At 43.3% G+C, this 21,176-nt stretch overlaps 1 protein-coding gene across 3 annotated transcripts in view; it reads right to left on the reverse strand.

Moving 5' to 3' along the window:
* FAM189A1 (family with sequence similarity 189 member A1) overlaps positions 1-21,176 on the reverse strand; it is a 455,446-nt gene that overhangs the window by 261,727 nt on the left and 172,543 nt on the right. The gene's annotated exons all lie outside the window — the stretch shown is intronic.

Below are 21,176 nucleotides of genomic sequence, written 5' to 3' on the forward strand. Positions count from 1 at the left end.
CAGCCCCCATCTTCCAGCACTCCCTTCCTGTCCCCAGCCCTCCCGGCCCCAGCCTCAGCCCCCGACTCTTCTTATCCCTCAAGTTGAGGGCCACGTTCCGGGGCTCTGGCTCTGACCCTGCCATCTGCCTAGGATGAAACTTCCAAAAAGTGTCTTCTGTTTTTCCACACGCCCAACACTGGCCTCACCCAGACTAAGCCTGGACAGACGGTGAGAAGAAATATCCCCTAGAAAATGGCGCCTTCTACTTCCCATGTCTACCAGATGAAACCTTACCCGTTCTTCAACCATGGCCCCACCCTCCTCACTCACGAAGAGCCTAGGAATTCAAGAGAACAGGGGGCCCATCAGATCCCCAAACTACCACCAGAGTCCTGCAGGCATCTTTAATAAACTCAGAACGCCTTGACCTCTTCTCAGCTGAAGTGTATTAAACTATCAAAATTCTACAGTGACTAAGTCGCTTGTAGCAGGAATTTCACTGGAATTACATAAACCTCCAAATCGTAGCCACTGCTCCACCTACTTCTAAGCCTGAAGGAAGTTAATATTGCTTTTATCTTATTAAGCTACAGGGAGAGTTCTTGACCTTCCCCATTCCCGTAAGCAAAGCTATCATTCCACAAATCCCCTCACAGAATGTGACTTTCAACAAACATGGGTGACTTGCTCACTGAAGACAATGTGCATTTCCAGATATCATTAATAACTACAACTAGGAATGGATCAAATTCTCCTACACAAGGCAAAAGAATAAAGCCATTGAACTTGGTGTGGCAGGCAGAATTCTAAAATGACCCCTGGTGACCCCTGGCCTTACAGAATGCTCTCCCTGAGTAAGAATATGATGGGCTGTCACTCTTGTGGTCTTCCCCCAGGGACATGTTCAAATAATGTGGCCCCAGCAACACTCTGGTTGCAGCCTTGTGAAACCTGGCCAGGTGACTCTTATATGGGAGGGGGGCAAGGAAATGCTGGGTAGAGAAGGGTGGGGTGCCTGGCGAGGGCTCCACCCTCAGGCCTGTGCCCATGGACCTAAGTGAGAACGGGCACTCCTGTTTTCATGCCCAAATGTTGCATTTTCCAAGACCACTTTGGCCTCCCATGCCCCCCATCCTGTGCCCATAAACATCTGAGACCATAGTGGGCACGGACACAAGCAGCTGCATGTTGAAAGGAGGAGAAGAGCACACCAACAGATACCAGCAGACACTGGCAGGCCACTGACAGCGGCGGGATGACACAGAATTTGGTCAAGGGCAGTCAGAGGAGAGTCCAGCCACTGGCCGGCCTGACTCCAGGGGAAGACACCTTCTCACTCCATCCCTCTTTTGCTCCTCATCCACTTCACTGAGAGCTACCTCCACCACTCAATGAAACCTTGCACCCATCCTCCAAGCCCATGTGTGATATGATTTTTCTTGTACACTAGGGCAAGAACCAGGATACAGAAAGCCCTCTGTCCTTATGATAAGGCAGAGGGTCTAACTGAGCTGATTAACACAAGCTACCTGCAGACAGCAAAACTGAAAGAGCACACTGTAACACACACCCACTGGGGCTTTGGGACCTGCAAACACTCAACCCTAGACACTGCCGTGGAGTTGGAGCCCCAAAACGCTCCCCAAAACCTACCCATCTTCATGTTCCCCCTCGGAGTTTGAACAGCGGGGCACCGAAGAAGTGAACCACACCCGTGTCACATGCCCTGTGAGGGGAATAAGGGAACTCCTCTGGTTTCAACTCTACTAAGCAAGGTCCAGACTCCTAACCCAAGAAAACTATGAGGTATTAAGTTAGTGTTGTGTCAAGCTGCAAAATTTATGGTCATTTGCTACACAGCAACAGAAAACAATTGTTATGGACTAAATGTATGTGACCCCCTAAAATGCAGATGTTGAATCCCTAACCCCCAATGTAATGGTATTTGGAGATGGGTCCTCTGGGAGGTGATTAGGATTAGACTGGGTCATGAGGATGACACCTTCGCGATGGGACTGGTAGCTCCATACGAGGAAGAAAGTGAGCTCTCACGCTCTCTACACACACACAATGAGGAAGAGCATTAAGAGTGCAAGTCAGTTATTGGTGTATAAGAATGCTTGTGATTTTTGCACATTGATTTTGTATCCTGAGACTTTGCTGAAGTTGCCTATCAGCTTAAGGAGATTTTGGGCTGAGACGATGGGGTTTTCTAAATATACAATCATGTCATTTGCAAACAGGGACAATTTGACTTCCTCTTTTCCTAATTGAATACCCTTTATTTCTTTCTCCTGCCTGACTGCCCTGGCCAGAACTTCCAACACTATGTTGAATAGGAGTGGTGAGAGAGGGCATCCCTGTTTTGTGCCAGTTTTCAAAGGGAATGCTTCCAGTTTTTGCCCATTCAGTATGATATTGGCTGTGGGTTTGTCATAGATAGCTCTTATTATTTTGAGATACATCCCATCAATACCTAATTTATTGAGAGTTTTTAGCATGAAGGGCTGCCGAATTTTGTCAAAGGCCTTTTCTGCATCTATTGAGATAATCATGTGGTTTTTGTCTTTGGTTCTGTTTATATGCTGGATTACGTTTATTGATTTGTACACGTTGAATAACAGACAAAAAGAGAGCCAAATCATCAGTGAACTCCCATTCACAATTGCTTCAAAGAGAATAAAATACCTAGGAATCCAACTTACAAGGGATGTGAAGGATCTCTTCAAGGAGAACTACAAACCATTGCTCAATGAAATAAAAGAGGATACGAACAAATGGAAGAACATTCCATGATCATGAACAGCAAGAATCAATATCATGAAAATGGCTATACTGCCCAAGGTAATTTGTAGATTCAATGCCATCCCCATCAAGCTACCAATGACTTTCTTCACAGAATTGGAAAAAACTACTTTAAAGTTCATATGGAACCAAAAAAGAGTCCGCATTGCCAAGTCAATCCTAAGCCAGAAGAACAAAGCTGGAGGCATCACGCTACCTGACTTCAAACTATACTACAAGGCTACAGTAACCAAAACAGCAGATACTGGTACCAAAACAGAGATACAGACCAATGGAACAGAACAGAGCCCTCAGAAATAATACCACACATCTACAACCATCTGATCTTTGACAAACCTGACAAAAACAAGAAATGGGGAAAGGATTCCCTATTTAATAAATGGTGCTGGGAAAACTGGCTAGCCATATGTAGAAAGCTGAAACTGGATCCCTTCCTTACACCTTATACAAAAATTAATTCAAGATGGATTAAAGACTTAAATGTTAGACCTAAAACCATAAAAACCCTAGAAGAAAACCTAGGCAATACCATTCAGGCCATAGGCATGGGCAAGGACTTCATGTCTAAAACACCAAAAGCAATGGCAACAAAAGCCAAAATTGACAAATGGGATCTAATTAAACTAAAGAGCTTCTGCACAGCAAAAGAAACTACCATCCGAGTGAACAGGCAACCTACAGAATGGGAGGAAATTTTTGCAACCTACTCACCTGACAAAGGGCTAATATCCAGAATCTACAAAGAACTCAAACAAATTTACAAGAAAAAAACAAATAACCCCATCAACAAGTGGGCGAAGGATATGAACAGACACTTCTCAAAAGAAGACATTTATGCAGCCAACAGACACATGAAAAAATGCTCATCATCACTGGCCATCAGAGAAATGCAAATCAAAACCACAATAAGATACCATCTCACACCAGTTAAAATGGCCATAATTAAAAAATCAGGAAACAACAGGTGCTGGAGAGGATGTGGAGAAATAGGAACACTTTTACACTGTTAGTGGGACTGTAAACTAGTTCAACCATTGTGGAAGACAAGGTGGCGATTCCTCAAGGATCTAGAATGAGAAATACCATTTGACCCAGCCATCCCATTACTGGGTATATACCCAAAGGATTATAAATCATGCTGCTATAAAGGCACATGCACACGTATGTTTATTGCGGCACTATTCACAATAGCAAAGACTTGGAACCAACCCAAATGTTCATCAATGATAGACTGGATTAAGAAAATGTGGCACATATACACCATGGAATACTATGTAGCCATAAAAAAGGATGAGTTCATGTCCTTTGTAGAGACATGGATAAAGCTGGAAAGCATTATTCTCAGCAAACTATTGCAAGAACAAAAAACCAAACACCACATGTTCTCACTCATAGGTGGGAACTGAACAATGAGAACACTTGGACACAGGAAGGGGAACATCACACACCGGGGCCTGTTGTGGGGTTGGGTGAGGGGGGAGGGAAAACATTAGGAGATATACCTAATGTAAATGATGAGTTAATAGGTGCAGCACACCAACATGGCACATGTATACATATGGAACAAACCTGCACGTTGTGCACACGTACCCTAGAACTTAAAGTATAATTCAAAAAAACAATAATAATAATTAAAATATCCAGGAACTATGACAAAAAAAAAAAGAGTGCAAGTCAGGAAGGAGCCCTCACCAGAAACCAAGCTTGCTGACACCCTGATTTCAGAGTTTCCAGCTTTACCAACTGCAAGAAAATAAATTTCTGTTAGGTCACCCAGTCTATGCTATTTTGTTATGGCAGCCTAAGTAGACTAAGACACCACGACATCCCGAGTGGAACACTGGATTTTTGTTCCAAAACATCTGCTTTCTCCCCAGGCTTCTCCAGGAGGGGCAGCACAGGCTTCCCTCCCCACACCCCTCCCCAATCCCAGAAACACTGACACAGCTCCCAACACCAATGCTTGAGCGCTTGGAAGTGTTTGACTGTGCAGGCATTGCTTGCTGTTCGTCAGTGAGCTTCTGTGGAGCCAAGTTGGAAAACTTTTCCCTAGAGAGGTATAGTTCTGCCAGTAACAGGAATGCACCCAGGATTTGGAAACACTGTGATCCTCGAGGGCCTCAGCTCACAGCACGGTAGAAATCCCAGGCCAAGCCCCTACCTTGCTGTGGGCACCAGGCTCAGCCACAGTGCTATGGTGGGCACTCATGCCCAGGGCAAGTGCCTTCTCCAGCCACATACCGCCTGACGCTGCTCCCTGTCATTATGACTCCAGCCACCTGCCACTCTGGCCTCAGTTCATTATTTGTTTACTTGTTTTTTTGGGAGTGGGACACTGGATTATTTTTTCAAAACATCTGCTTTCTCCCCAGACTTCTCCAGGAGGGGCAGCACAGACTTCACTCGCCCCACCCCTCCCTGATACCGGAAACACTGACACAGGTCCAAATACCAAGGCCAAATAGATTGGGAAAGGCATGATATTGCTGGGGGAGAGGAGGCTTAACCCTAATGACAGAGGGCCTGCAGAATGGCTTGAGGGAGGCTTTTCACTGCCCAGGTGCTGGGGTGCCTCCTTTCTGGAGAGGCCTGCTCTGGCCCACTGGAGACCAAGAGCGGTTGGTGTAAAAGAAGCTCTGAGGCCCTGCTCTGAAACCATCGGATCTTGAACTGTTTCTGCTCAATTCCAGCTACCAGCAAGGATTATGTTGCACATTCTGACATCTCAGTAATCCTGTAGGTTGATTTTGCACCACTCTCATGAGAAAAAGGGTCATGAATCTAGTTAGCCATGAAATTACTGCATCACGAAACCTTCATCCCGTTTAATTTACAGGTATCATTATTCAGAGTCCACAGTTCACAAAGAATATAGAGAAACCAAAGAGGGTTGAGGAAGAGTAACATAGAATTAAATAGCTGTGGAAAAAAAGCCAAATAGATTGGAAAAGGCATGATATTGCTCAAGGGGAGGAGGCCGAACCTTGTGAGCACCATGAGTTGTCACAAGGACGCCAACTCACTCTTTTCTCCACTTCCCCACCCAGCCTAACAGAGGCAAGAGATAAAATCAGAACAGAGACAGAATTTCCTGCTGTTGAGGCTGATGACAGCGGATAACAGGCTGCCAGGAGATAATGGCATCCTTAGAGTCAAAGACCTGCCCATTTGATTGGTACCCTGCCTGGACACAGAGGCCTGGAATAAATTAGCTCTTTAAATCTTATCCTCTAACACCGAAAAGTTCTTTCACTTCCTAAATTCAAGAATGTTCTTCAGATCATAAAGTCTGGTCCAAAGGCAAATGACAGTGAAGCAAGTCCTTCTAGAACATAGTCTTGAAAGCCAAGTAAATTACTTTCATGAAACATATGACAGATGGGTGCCCAATAGCTACAGTGATATCAATTTACCACTAAGAAGCCGGCATTCACTGTGTCTGTAGAAAGAATTGTTGCAAAAACAGAGCAAATAATATTCTGAGTCCACAAACCCTCCATCTTCCAAACCTCCTGGACTGCAGCTCTGTGCAATATTCCTCCTACAGCCTCCTGGAGCAGCTGATCTTCCTACTTCACCCTCCGTCAATTCTCCTTGCTCTGGGTGTGGCTTTCTTTCTCTGGGTCTTGCTGGGGCCACAGAAGGCTCGCTGAGGCATGCAGGCCTCTGCCATCTGTCTCTACCTTTGAGGACACACTCATTGCTACCTCCACCCTGTCCATGCTTTCTGCCCCCTCTCTTTAGGGCAACTTCCAACTCACCATTCCCTCTCCCAGCCTTTCATCCCAGGCTGTGGTCCAAACATCCTCCACACCATTTCCCTTCAGGGGCTGCACCAACACATCACACTCACAATGTCCCTGAGAAAAGTTACCTTTCTTCTCAACCTACTGATAGAAAAAGAACTCTGCAGCTTTCATTATCTTCTCAAGCAGAAGCAAAACTATAAATTGATGACAAAGATCACCTCATGAAAGAAAAAAAACTCCATTGTGTTAAAGTGTTTTTAAAATATTCTAAATAACTCATGAGTCAAAAGAAACTGAAAGGTGAAATACACCATGGTCTGTTCTGATGCAATGCATGCTTCTTTGATGCACATTCTCTCTTAAGTGCTTGGTAACAAACTCATTTGTCCAGGGCCTGCCCTGTAAGATGCTGCCTCCTCTTACAGGTATCTACTCTGACATTAGGGTAGCTGCTGGATTTTGTTATTTAGTGGGTTATTAGGTAGCACATATATTATCATAATACATTTAAAAATATTTTTAGTTTAAAAATTTCAAAATAATTTGTTTCCTTTGTAATAGGTTTTTTGGTTTTGTTTTTGTTGTTGGTGTTGTTGGTGTTGTTTTGAGACGGAGTCTCGCTCTATCGCCCAGGCTGGAGTGCAGTGGCGTGATCTTGGCTCACTGAAAGCTCCGCCTCCCAGGTTCACGCCATTCTCCTGCCTCAGCCTCCAGAGTAGCTGGGACTACAGGCTCCTGCCACCATGCCCAGATAATTTTTTTTTCTATTTTTTAGTAGAGACAGGGTTTCACTGTGTTAGCCAGGATAGTCTTCATCTCCTGACCTCGTGATCTGCCCGCCTCGGCCTCCCAAAGTGCTGGGATTACAGGTGTGAGCAACCACGCCTGGCCTTTTTTTGTATTTTTTAGTGGAGATGGGGTTTCACCGTGTTAGCCAGGATGGTCTCAATCTCCTGACCTTGTGATCCACCTGCCTTGGCCTCCCAAAGTGCAGGGATTACAGACATGAGCCACTGTGCCCGGCCTGTAATAGTTTTATTTCATGCTTTTAAAAACCTTATTCTGAGAAGGGATCCACAGGCTTCACTAGATTGTCATGCCAAAAGTTATGACCCCCCCACCACCCCCTGCCTGATTAAAGTTCCTTTAGAGAAGATCTTTTGGTGATAAACTCCCATTTTTGGTTTATCTGTAAATAGCTTACTTCTCCTTGATGCTTGAAAAATAGTTACTCTGGAAACACTCTAGGTTGACAGTTGCATCTCTCAACAGTTTGAAACTATTATTCCACTGTTTTCTGACTTCCATTGTTGCAGCCAAAAGTCAGCTGTCCTCATTCTCTAAAGACTTTTGAGATCATCTCCGTGCCTTTAGTATTCTGAACTTTCTGCATGGTATGTTAGGTGTGGATTTCTTTTTAATCTTCTTTGAGAGATACTGTGCTACTGCATCTGTGAATTTATATTTTTCATTCATTCTGGAAATTTTGTAGCTAATATCTCTCCAAATATTGTATCTTCGTCATTCTCTTTGCCAGGGACTCCAATAGCTGTATGTTTGTCCTTCACATTCCATCCTCCAAATGTCTTAATTTTTCTTCTACATATTCCCTACACATGTCATGTATGACTTCATTCTGGTTACTTTCTTTAGTTGTATCTTCCAGATCATCAATTGTCTCTGCACTGTGTCTAATCAGCTGTTGAACTATATAACTGTACTTGTTTAGAAAATTTCAGTGATTATATCTCAAATATCTAGAAATTCTACTTTTATTTCCAAATGTAACTATTTATTTCAAGTAGTTCCTTGTTGTGTGCTCATCTATATGACTGTGTTGATAATTTCTTTAAATGTTTCATACACTAATGTTCTAGATTCCAAGACATGTTGTCCCAGGAGGGTACCAAAGTTTGCCCTTTGTTGTCTCATTGTGACTTGCTTTCTTTGATGCTTGAGCGCTTGGAAGTGTTTGACTGTGCAGGCATTTCTTGGTGTTCATCAGTGAGCTTCTGTGGAGCCAAGTTGGAAAACTTTTCCCTAGAGAGGTACAGTTCTGCCAGTAACAGGAATGCACCCAGGATTTGGAAACACTGTGATCCTCGAGGGCCCCAGCTCACAGCACGGTAGAAATCCCAGGCCAAGCCCCTACCTTGCTGTGGGCACCAGGCTCAGCCACAGTGCTATGGTGGGCACTCATGCCCAGGGCAAGTCCCTTCTCCAGCCACATACTGCCTGACGCTGCTCCCTGTCATTGTGACTCCAGCCACCTGCCACTCTGGCCTCAGTTCATTATTTATTTGTTTGGGAGTAGGGCAGTGGACCTTGAAGATCTGCAATGCATCATCAAGGAGCATGTCCTTTGTGGTGTATAGTCGTTCCATAGCAGAAGCATCCTTCGAAGTGCCTACTCAGCCAAAATGCCAGAATCAGAAGGAAATCCCTCATTCCTGCTGTTTTTAATGGTCACATAAGTACACCAATAAAGCAGTGAATAGAGGCTACTTTTATTTTTTTTAAATTAACAACTGTTACAAGCTATCAAAATATGAAACTTTATTTAGCTAATAAAATTCTTTATAAATTCCAAAGTATTCCACATATCCTATTATTTATTTTCTCTTTTAGCCCCAGCAACTATATTTCTTAAATCACTTTACTTTCAAAAAAACAAAATGTTATCCCAAATTATTCTTTCCCTCCATTTTCCCTTGGAAAAAAATATTACTCCCATCCAAAGCCTTTCTAATTCAGTAGCTTTCCTACATGCTGGTAAGAAACTGTTAAGACAAGGATTCCATTCACAAAAGCAAAAAAATTAAAAACTATCCAAGAATTAACTTCATGATAAATGTATAAGGTTTTTTTAAAAGACAACTACAAGACTCTACTGAGACATAAGAAGGAAGATTTTTAGTAAATGGACGTATATAACATGTTCCCAAATGAGGAAACCTAAAGATAATAAAAATGTTAATTTCTCTATATTCATAAATTAATTTAGTGAAATCTCAATCAAAATCCCAATGGGTTTCTTTGAAGGTTGGCAAAATGATTCAAAAATTTTTCCTTCAGATAGTAGAGAAGAAACAATGTCATTGAACTATGTGGAGGGAAAGAGGTTTATGTATTACTGGACATGATTTTCATCCCTTCATTATTTTAAGTTAAAAATTCCCAGGAACAAAAACAGTTTAGAAAGCCGCAATAGTTAAAAGTGGCTCAAGAACAAACAGACATGTAAAGAACAGAATATGATGTCCAGAAAGAGACTTAGGCATATATTAGGATTTTTAAAAATTATTTATTTTTTAGGTTGTGGTAAAATATACACACATAAAATTTACCATTTAACCATTTTTAAGTGTACACTCAGTAGCATTAAGTCCATTCATCTTGTGCAAACATTCTCCTCATCCATCTCCAGAAAACCTTTCATCTTGCAAAATTAAAACTTCGTATCCATTAATGTACACTGATTCCCCATTCCCTCCCCCACTCTAGTCCCTGGCAACCACCATTCTGCTTCCTGTCTCTATATGAGTGGAATCACAGTTTTATCCTTTTGTGACAGGCTTCTATCACTTAGGATAATGTTTTCAAGGTTCATCCATATGTAGCATGTGTCAGAATCTCCTTCCCTTTTTTTTTTTTTTTTGAGACAGAGTCTCACTCTGTTGCCCAGGCTGGAGTGCAGTGGTGCGATCTCGGCTCACTGCAAGCTCCACCTCCAAGGTTCACGCCATTCTCCTGCCTCAGCCTCCCGAGTAGCTGGGACTACAGACGCCCGCCACCACGCCCAGCTAATTTTTTGTATTTTTAGTAGAGATGGGGTTTCACCATGTTAGCCAGGATGGTCTTGATCTCCTGACCTCATGATCCGCCCGCCTTGGCCTCCCAAAGTGCTGGGATTACAGGCCTGACCACCGCACCCGGCCTCTCCTTACTTTTTAAGTCTAATAGTATTCTGTACGTATAGACCTCATTCTGTTGAGCCACCCATCTACAGATGGTGCTTGGGTTGCTTCCACCTTTTAGCTATGAGGATAATGCTTCTATGAACACAGGTGTGCAAATATGTCTTTGAGACCCTTCTTTCAATTCTTTTGGGTATGTACCCAGAAGTGAAATATGGTAATTCTATTGGTAATAATACAGAGTGGAAAACAGTATAAACCTCCTCAATAATTACAAATAGAATTACCATATAGCTATTATTCTTATAATAGCCATTCTAATGTGTAGGAAGTGGTAGTCATTTTGATTTTTTCTCTTTTTTTTTTTTTTTTTTTTTTTGAGACAGGGTCTCACTCTCGCCTAGGCTGGAGTGCACTGACGTGATCGCAGCTCACTGCACTTTCAACCTCCTGGGCTCAAGCAATCCTCCCCACTCAGCCTCCCAAGTAGTTGGGACTACAGGTGCATGCCACCACATCCAGCTAGTTTTCTTTTTTCTTTTTTTTTTCAAGAGATGGGGGTTTCGCCATGTTGCCCAGGCTGGTCTTGAACTCTTGGGCTCCAGCGATCCTCCTGCCTGGGCCTCCCAAAGTGCTGGGATTACAGGTGTGAGCCACCACGCCAGCCATTGTTGTGATTTTGATTTGCATCTCCTTAAGGATTAGTGATGTTGAGCATCTTTTCATGTGCTTATTAGCCATCTGTATCTCTTCTGCGGAGAAAGGCCTAGTCAAGTCTTTTGCCTATCTTTGAAGCTTTTCTCCCAGCTTTATTGAGGTATGACAAATAAAACTTGTATATAAAATGTACAACATGATTCTGGTATACATATACTGTGAAATGATTACCACAATCAAGTTAACCATATCCATCACCTCACTAGTTACCATTTCTTCTGAGTGTTTGATAAGAACATATGAAATCTCTTTCAGAAAATTTCAAATATACAGCACATTATTATTAAGTATAGTCACTATGCTGTACATTACGTCGCCAGAATGTATTTCTTTTATAACTGAAAGTTTATACCCTTTGACAAACATCTCCCCTTTCCCCTCTCTCCCCCAGCCCTGGGCTACTACCCTTCTCCTCTCTGTTACCATGAGTTTGACTTTTCTTTTTTTAGATTCTACGGACAAGTGAGATTATTCAGTATTCATCTTTCTGTGTCTGGCTAATTTCACTTAGCATAATGTCCTCTGGGTTCATCCATGTTGCCAAAAATCCTTTGCCCATTTTTGAACTGAGTTCTTTACTTTTTTGTTGTTGAGTTTTAAGAATTTTCTATAAGTTCTGGATAATAATTTCTGATTAAATATGTGATTTTCCAGTACTTTCTCCCATTCTGTGGGTTGCCTATTTACTCTCTTAATAGTGTCCTTTGATGCACAAGTTTTTAATTTTGATGAAGTCCAGTTTGCCTCCTTTTCTTTTGTTGCCTATGCCTTTGGCATCATATCCAAGAAATCACTGCCAAACCCAGGGTTGTAAAGCTTTTCCCCTAAGCTTCCTTGTAAGAGTTTTATAATTTTAGCTCTTATGTTTAGGTCTTTAATCTATTTTGAGTTAATTTTTGTATAGGATGCTAGTTAAGGGTCCAACTTCATTTTTTTTTGCATGTGAACACATTAAATTAGTTTTTACAATTTAATTTATATAATTTAGTTATACAAGGAATGACATAGTAACTGATAGGGGAAAAGGCTATTCAATAAATGGTTCTGAGATAATTGTTAAATGCAAATAAATAGGCAGATAGAGAAATTAAACTTAGTTCCCTCCCACAAACCAAAATACATTACAAGATGATTAAAATATTAAACGTAAATAATTAACCACCCAGGTTACTGGCTAAAACTCACAAAAAGGCAACTGCCCCTCAAAAAAATTTACTGAGAGGCCAGGCACGGTGGGTGGCTCACGCCTGCAGTCCCAACACTTTGGGAGGCCAAGGTGGGCAGATCACTTGAGGTCAGGAGCTCAAGGACGGCCTGGCCAACATGGTGAAACCTGTCTCCACTAAAAATACAAAAAATTAGCCAGACATGGTGGTATGTACCTGTAGTCCCAGCTACTCAGGAGGCTGAGGTAGGAGAATCTCTTGAACCCAGGAGGCAGAGGTTGCAGTGAGCCGAGATTGCACCACTGTACTCCAGCCTGGGCGACAGAGTGAGAGTCCGTCTTAAAAAAAGAAAAAAAATTTACTCAGAAAAACACCTTACAAGTAATCAATAAAATGCAAAGTGGAATAAGAGGTCCCTTGCTGCCTGTCAAGCTAGCAGTGGTTAGAAAGAACAGCGGTCCTCACTTACAGGGCTGTAGAGAATGTACATCATCAAGAGGTGCGACGCTGTCAACTGGCAAAAAGTATAATAAACAAAGTAAGCACGGGCTCTATGCAAATAAATTCAAAACCCAGCATGACAAAGATAACTTGCTAAATTACTACAATTGATCCCCCAAAAGACCAAAACACTAACTGTTCCTATAAACACCAAGAAATTGGAAATATGGTCAAACAGCTGTAGGCAAAGTCTTCAAAAACTTCTACGTACAAAGATTTCCAAAGCTGTTTAAATTTTTTCTGAGCACAGAGGGAAAAAAGGGGGAACTTCCAAATTCTCTTTATAAAGGTCAGTATAACAATCACAAACCTGTAAAACATCACAAAAATAAGGAACAGACCAATGGCTTTTAAACAGAAGTACATCGTTTTTATTTTATTTTTCATGTGCTGGATCAATATTTAATGAATTTCCCCCATGTATCAGGCATTGTTGGACTCTTTCAGACATTTAACTCCTTCCCCCTCATTATTTGGTTGGTAAAAGTTACATTAAGTTATTCCCTCCCCTCACAAAGCAGGTTCTCCCTGACTTCAAGGGCCAACATCCAAAGAAAACCAAACGTGAAAGATAGAGACTCAAAAACTTAGCATTCCTCATTTACTACACATAGTAGATATAAACACACAAATTTGAATGCTAAAAATTCATAGGACAGTGCATTAAAATGATAATTTTACTGGTACATCATTTTTAAATAAAAGGTTAGAAAACAGAATTCAGCAGTACATTTAAAAGAATAAAGAACATAGGGGGTTCATGCCAGGAATGAAAAGATGGTTCTGCATATTAATGTGACAAAAATAAAAAATTTGATCATTCAGTAGATGCATGGAAGACATCCAATAAAATTTGATTTCCATCTCCTCTTTTAAAAAAGAACTCTTAGGGCTGGGTGCAGTGGCTCACACCTGTAATCCCAGCACTTTGGGAGGCCAAGGCAGGTGGATCACTTGAGGTCAGGAGTTCTAGACTAGTCTGGCCAACATGGTAAAACCCTGTCTCTACTAAAAATACAAAAATCAGCTGAGTGTGGTGGCACATGGCTATAGTCTCAGCTACTCAGGAGGCTGAGGCAGGAGAATTACTGGAACCTGGGAAACGAAGGTTGCAATGAGCCAAGATCACGCCACTGCACTCCAGCCTGGGTGACAGAGCGAGACTCTGTCTCAAAAATAAAATAAAATAAAACAAAATGATGCTGAAAGTACTCGTGTGGTATGCAGAATTATGAGATGGCCCCCAAGGTCCCCACTCCCTGGTGTACCTGCCCTATATAATCCTCTTCCTTGGGCTGTGGGTGGGACTGTGAATAGGTACGTGACAATGGTGGGTGGGAGGTCCCAAATCAGTTTGCTGTTGAGTTCATCAAAAGGGAAGTTCTCTTGGGTGTGCCTGACCTAATCAGGCAAGACCTTTGGTTCTGGGCCCTTGGTGAAGTCCCAATTTGAGGTGTAAGAAGTTCTGCTGCTGGCCTTGAAGAAGTGGGCTGCCGTGTGGTGAGATGCCTCTAAGTGCTGAGAGCTTCCCCACCCACAGCTTGCAAGGAAGCAGGGCTGAGTCACACAACCCCCAAAATGAATTCTGCCAACAACCTGAAGGAGTTTGGAAGTGGATCTTTCCCTCGTCAAGCTTTTGGATGAAGACGCTTCCAGCCTCACCAGCATTTCAGCCTGCAGACCCTGAGGACAGGACCCAACTAAAACACTCCAGAGTCCCAACCCTTAGAAACTCTGAAATAATAAGGTTGAGCTGCTTGAACTTGCTATGCTTGTGGCAATTTGCCACATAACAATAGAAAACTAATATATCTAGCTAATAAAACTAAAAAGGAAAAAATAAAAGAAAGTTACAAACATTGGAAAGAAGCAGCAAAATCATTACTATTTGAAAACAATGTGATCACCTAACTAGAAAACCCAATGGAATTGATTCAGAAGAATAAGAAATCATAAGAAAATTCAGCATGTTATCTGGTTACAAAACCAATATGTTGAAAATTATAATACCATATATAGTTTGTCCCTTGAACAAGAGGGGTGTTAGGGGCGCCAGCCTCCTGTGCAGTCAAAAATCTACGTATAACCTTTTGACTCCTCCAAAACTTAACTGGTAATAGCCTAATGTTGACTGGAAGTCTTATCAATCACATAAACAGTTGATTAACACACATTTTGGATGTCATATGTATTATATGGTGTATTCTTACAATAAAGTAAGAGAAAAGAAAATGCTATTAAGAAAGTCATAAGGAAAAGAAAATATATTTTACTATTCATTAAGTGGAAGTGGGTTGTCATAAAGGCCTTCATCCTTGTCATCTTCTCGTTGAGTAGGCTCAGGAGGACGAGAAGGAAGAGGAGGGCTTAGTCTTGCCATTTCAGGGTGGCAGAGGTGGAAGGAAATCCACGTGTAAGTGGACCCATGCTGTTTAAACTTAGCATGTTGTTCAAGGTCAACAGGATCAATATTTATTGTACCCTGAATATATATGCCAGATATACTTACTAAGTTTTTATACTTTATCCTGACAACCCTAATTAGTATGTGTGATTCTTGTGCCCGTGCACAGATGTGAAAATTAAAACACAAAGAGATTAAATGACTTGCCCAACGTTACGATGATGGGCAGGGTTAGGACACAAGCTCTTAAACTATAGACAAATAGCTTTCCTACATATGTGCAAGCAAAGACTGGTTAGAAAAGAGAATACAATTAAAAATTCCATTTATAATGGTAAGCAGCAAGGCAGGATATCTTAGAATAAACAGATTTAACAAGAGGTGAGCAGGAGCAATATCAAGGAATCCTTAAACATTTACTGGGGAACCGAAAAGACTTCATGATTAGATGGGAGGGAAATTCATTTTTTAAATAAAAAGACTAAATAATGTATAAGTTCCGTGCAATTCTAATTAAAATACCAAAAAGGGGAAAAGAAAATCTACGCAATAAGAAGTGCTAGGGCAACTGGCTAGCCACTTGGAAAGAAATGAAACTTAATCTCTACATTTTAACATTAAAATAAATTCCAGAGAAATCAAAGAGTAAAATATAAATTAAAACATAAATATTTGAGAAATTTGTAAAAGAATCTGGAAGTAAGCCCTTTGAGGCACCACACAATTTTAAGTCACAATAGAAACAATTAATGAATTTAAAATGTATATGTTTATGGCTAAAAAAACCCCACATTTGTTTGTGGTAGGAGGAATTTGTGTTCTCAATCCCAGGGCCTCTCTGCATCTGCATTAGAAGAACAAGTCTGTGCCTTTGACATGTGAGGTTGCAGCCTCCTGCAGAGTGGGTGGAGTTCCGTCCCCATCCCAGAATGAACTTGGCCATGGGACTTGCCTGGCGGTGGTGAGTGGAAGTGGCACGTGCCATCGTCCCTGGGCCTTCTGATGCATTACGTGCTACCTCTTGCCCTCCCCCTCGCCCGGGTGGCCACTGCCCCTTCAAGCCTGGGCCCCAGAATGGACAGATGGCACAGACACAAACCCCATGAGAAGCCTGCAACCCAAAGTGGAGCCACCCCAGCTGACCTGCAAACCCAGAGGAGAAAATAATGGCTCGCTACTGTCAAGCACTGCATTTTGGTGTGGTTTTTAATGTAGCATTATTTTGAAAAGGGCCAATGAACACATTTTTGGTTTAAAAAAAACCCATAAAACCAAAGGCTGGTTTCAAATAGGAAAAATATGTATAATACATAAACAGACAAAAGGTTGATTTTCTTAATTTACAAAGAGCTCATATAAATTAATAAAGAAACAACAGAAAAAAATGGCTGAATATGATGAACAGGATGTTTAGATTTTTAATGAACAATAAACATGTAACAGAATGCATAAACCTACTCAATTTTTTTTAAAGCAAGTGAAAACAATAAGATAAGTATTTTTATCAACCAGACTGGAAACATTTTGGTGAAGTTTTGGTAAAACCCAGTGATGGCAAAGGGCAGAGGGGAAAGAAAGTTCCTCTTAAACATTTCTGATGTTGGCATAATTTGATGTAGCCTTCCTTGGGGACAATTTCATAGCATCTCTCAAAATAAAAACTGCACATACCCATACTCAATGGTTTCAATCCTGGGAATTTAACCTGTGGATATACTCACAGAAATAGGCCAGCCTATTTACACAAGGACGTTTACTACAAAAACCTGAACCAGTGAGTAGCAATAAAGGGTTAGTTAAATAGACTTTGATATTTACATAGAACATGAATATATGCATTATAAAGTTGGAAGTAGATCTATTTATGCCACTGTGGAAAGATCTTGAAGATAAATAACTGACAAGCAAGACATAACCCAGTGTGCACTGAAGGATCTCTGTGTAAACAAGAAGGAATGGATGAATGCATTTACTACATAAACATTGCTCTCTGGAACGATGCACAAGAAACCTAACAATGGGAAACTAGATTAAGGAGGAGGCGAGGGGGAACTTGCTTTTAAATGTGTAACTTTCTGTAACAGTAACCTTTAATCCATGCATGTATTATGTTATGCATATTTAAAACTCTGCATACCATTGAACCTAGAATTCTACTTCTAAGAATTCCCAGTATTAACCAAAGGATTATTTATTTTGGAAACTGGAAACAACCAAGGTGTGCAGCAAGAGGGAATTACATATATTCATTGGGTCCTTCCCAGTTGCTGCCATTAAATCATATTATAGAAGAATATATACATATACACATATACATGTATATTGTATTGTGTATATCTCCCTCTGTAGCCCAGGCTAGAGTGCAGTGGCATGATCACAGCTCACTGTGACTTCCACCTCCCATGCTCAAGTGATCCTCCCATTTCAGCCTCCCAAATAGCAGGGAATACAGGCATGCATCACCTGGCTGATTTTTGTATCTTTTGTAGAGAGAGGGTTTCACTATGTTGCCCAGGCTGGTCTCGAACTCTTGGCTCAAGTGATCCCCTCGCTGTGGCCTCCCAAAGTGCTGAGATTAAAGGCGTGAACCACTGTGCCCAGCCACAGGAGAATATTTAATGCCATGTAGAAATGTTCACACTAAATGAAAGAAGAAGAAGGAAAAGCAGGTTGCAAAATGGTTTGGAAAGTGCATAATTTCCCTTCTGAGAAGCAAACAAATACATAAAGAAAATCAGCAGCTACATCTCAAAGTTACCATGGTTATCTCCAGACAGTGAGATTTTGGCTTCCTCTGTATTTTTCTATTTCCCATGGTTGATACGTAACAGAGAAAACCCATTATTAAAACCCAAGCCAGCGACAGCTGGTTCTGCCTCCTAAGTGAGGAGGCATAACCCACACCAGTGGGCACTAACTCCTTCTAATGTTCCCATCAGCAGGCGGGAGAGGTGGACGGGGCCAGACAAATTCCACCACTTGAATGTGAGGGCCGTTGGCCTCAGAACAGGTATGGAAAGGCTCTGGAAACAATGGCGGCCAGTCTGAGTGAGAGGCAGGAAACCAGAATCCCTGCACAGTGATGGGGTCCGGAGTGGCAGGATGACCAACAAGGTGTGTAGGGGAGGGACGGGGCCTGATCTGCACAGAAAGTGGTCAGCCAGGTGGCCATGTGCAATTCTATGTGGGCTGCTGCTCCTTGATAGAGAATAATGGGAATTTCAGACATAAATGCAAGCTACAAGAATAAATTCCAACCAGCACCCAAACATATTCAAGAGCCTCTGCCCCCCTCCCTTTCTCAACCCATTGTCAGAAAAAAGTATGAAGTGGGAAGGTAGATTGCCCTGCTTGAAAAAGAGCATTACATAAACCATTTGCAAATGACTTTTATTCTCTTCTTTTAGAAATCTCCTCATGGCACAATAATAAAAACAATGTATTTGTTGATACAGAACATTAATTCCATTAAAATTGCATTATGTGTAATGAAAAGCTATCAGAGTATAATTACGCAAGCAAATTCACAGACCCACATCAACTTTTAAATCCACTGGAACTATACAATAGGAACTGAACCTGTCTGGTAGACAAATTGCTCTTTCTTTTCCAAATCATTATTAATAAAGGCCACTGTACTAATGTCATAAACCACACACTATTTATGCAAACTCTCAAATCCAGGACTGTTCCCTAGAGGTGCCTCTGCCTGGTTTTTCCCAGGACCATCCTGTTCTCAGACCCAGAGGTTGTGCTCCCATTCCTGACTTAGCCCCAAAGCAGGCTCCCTTCTCGGAATTTTTGCCCAGAGAGCCCAGTTGTACCCTGAAGGGAGCCTGGTTGCACCCCCAAAGGGTTGCCTGAATCCGCACACTCTCAGCCCTCTGCCCCAGCCTGGGAGCTGTGCTCTGCTCTGCTGCCCCTGGCTGGCCACTGCAGGGCCCGCAGGCTGCTCTCCCTCCTCCCTGCTGCAGGTACTGCACCCAGGTGGCCCTCCTGCCATCTGTTCTCACACCAGGCAGCGCCACACACAGAGACTGGAGTGCAGAGCCCATCTCCTGTCCCCACGAGGTTCTGAGAGGAGGCAGAGGGCCACCAGGACAGGGGAGGAAGGGGGCAGGAGGCTGGATTCCTGCAAGGGCACAGGAGTACATCCAGTGCCACCCACTCCTGCTGACGATAGCCCCGGTGAAAAGACACCATGGGGCAGGTGTCTCATCACATATGTCCCTCACTCATCACATATGTCCATCCCTGGGTTTAGACACTTCTAGGATCCCCAAACACAGCAGGGATCTGGACAACCCGTGCCATGCTGGTGACATGAAGGGAACCCCCCCATCTGACTAAGTGGTCCCAGCACCCTTGTAACAGCCATCTCCACTCCCCCGTCCTGCTCCCCTTTCCCCTCACTGGCACAGGCAGAACTCCCCTGTCTGATCAGTTCTGGGTCGCTGAGTCCCAGGAACCCCCTTCAGCACCCAGCAGGCTAACACTGATCTTACTCCTGCTTTGCAGAAGGAACACCCTCCTGCCTTGGCCGCCCCCTTGTTTCCTCCCCCACTCACGCTCCCCAGCTGCTCCTTAGTAAGCACTCCCTCAGCCCATCATCTCCCCATACCTCCCCTCCCCTCCTCGCAGTATCTATCCTGGGAGAGGCTGTTCCCTCCCTGGCTCCATCCTCCAGGGTACCCTAAGCCTCTCTCAGCCTCTCTTCCTCCCAGATCCCTGTGTCCACCCACTGGCCTGATGGAAACATGACGGACACCTCCCCAGCAGCCTAACTCAATACAGCCAGTGCTCCTGGAGCCTGCCCTACCTCCACAGGAGGCCCCACTCACCCAGATGTGCCTGTCAGGGTCCCAGATACCCCACGTCCCTCCCCCGCCCAATCTCACGCTCAAATCCATCCAAATCAGGGACATCTACTGACCAGATCACCCCGGGCCCCGGCCCCTAGTTCCTCCCTCCACCTGGTACCTGGCTGCCACCTGGCACCAGAGCTACTGTAAGAGCCCTACAAAGGCCTCCCTGCCCGGACTCCTGGTCACTTCTAACCTGTTTTCCACACTGCAGAATCATCTTTTTAAAATGCAAACCTGGCCGGGCATGGTGGCTCACACCTGTAATCCCAGCACTTTGGGAGGCCGAGGCGGGCAGATCACCTGAGGTCAGGAGTTCAAGACCAGCCTGGTCAACATGGTGAAACCCTGCCACTACTAAAACTATAAAAATTAGCCAGGCATGATGGCATGTGCCTGTAATCCCAGCTACTCAGGAGGCTGAGGCAGATGAATCGTTTGAACCTGGGAGGTGGAGGTTGCAGTGAGCCAAGATGGCACCATTGCACTCCAGCCTGGGTGACAGAGCAAGACTCCGTCTCAAAAAAAAAAAAAAAAAAAAAAAAAAATCTGACCATGTCACTCACCCCACTCAATGACACTATGCCCTTTAGGGGCTTTCTTTATCCCTTGGAATAAGTCCCACATCTTCCAGCTCAGAAGGTCCCTGCCCACCCTTCCTGCCTCATCCAGGTCACTACATGGGTGGGGTCACCTCTGCCTCCCCCTCAACCCCCAAACAGCTAATTGCCCAGCATGGGTAGCAAACAGCTACAGGACCACGGGGCTACGGCACCAGCACCCCACAGTGCCGCTCACTCATGCACCTGCCTTCGGCTGCTCAGCAGGTCCTGGGGGCCCAGAGCACGCTTGTTTCATCTGCACAGTGCCCACCGGAGCAAGGGCCTGGCGCCATGGCACACATGAGAGTGAAGGCTCTCAGCACGCACAAGGTTGGCGAGTGCCCACCTCCGGGAGGGAGACTTTGTGCCCATGCTCCTGACCAGTTCCACAGCCCCACGGAGGCAGCATGGTCCTGAGGGGCAGTGCGCTGACTTTTCCCCTTTATTTTATAACCAAAGCAATGCAAATTA

Source organism: Nomascus leucogenys, chromosome 6 (assembly GCF_006542625.1).
Source record: "Nomascus leucogenys isolate Asia chromosome 6, Asia_NLE_v1, whole genome shotgun sequence".
Taxonomy (NCBI): Eukaryota; Metazoa; Chordata; class Mammalia; order Primates; family Hylobatidae; genus Nomascus; species Nomascus leucogenys.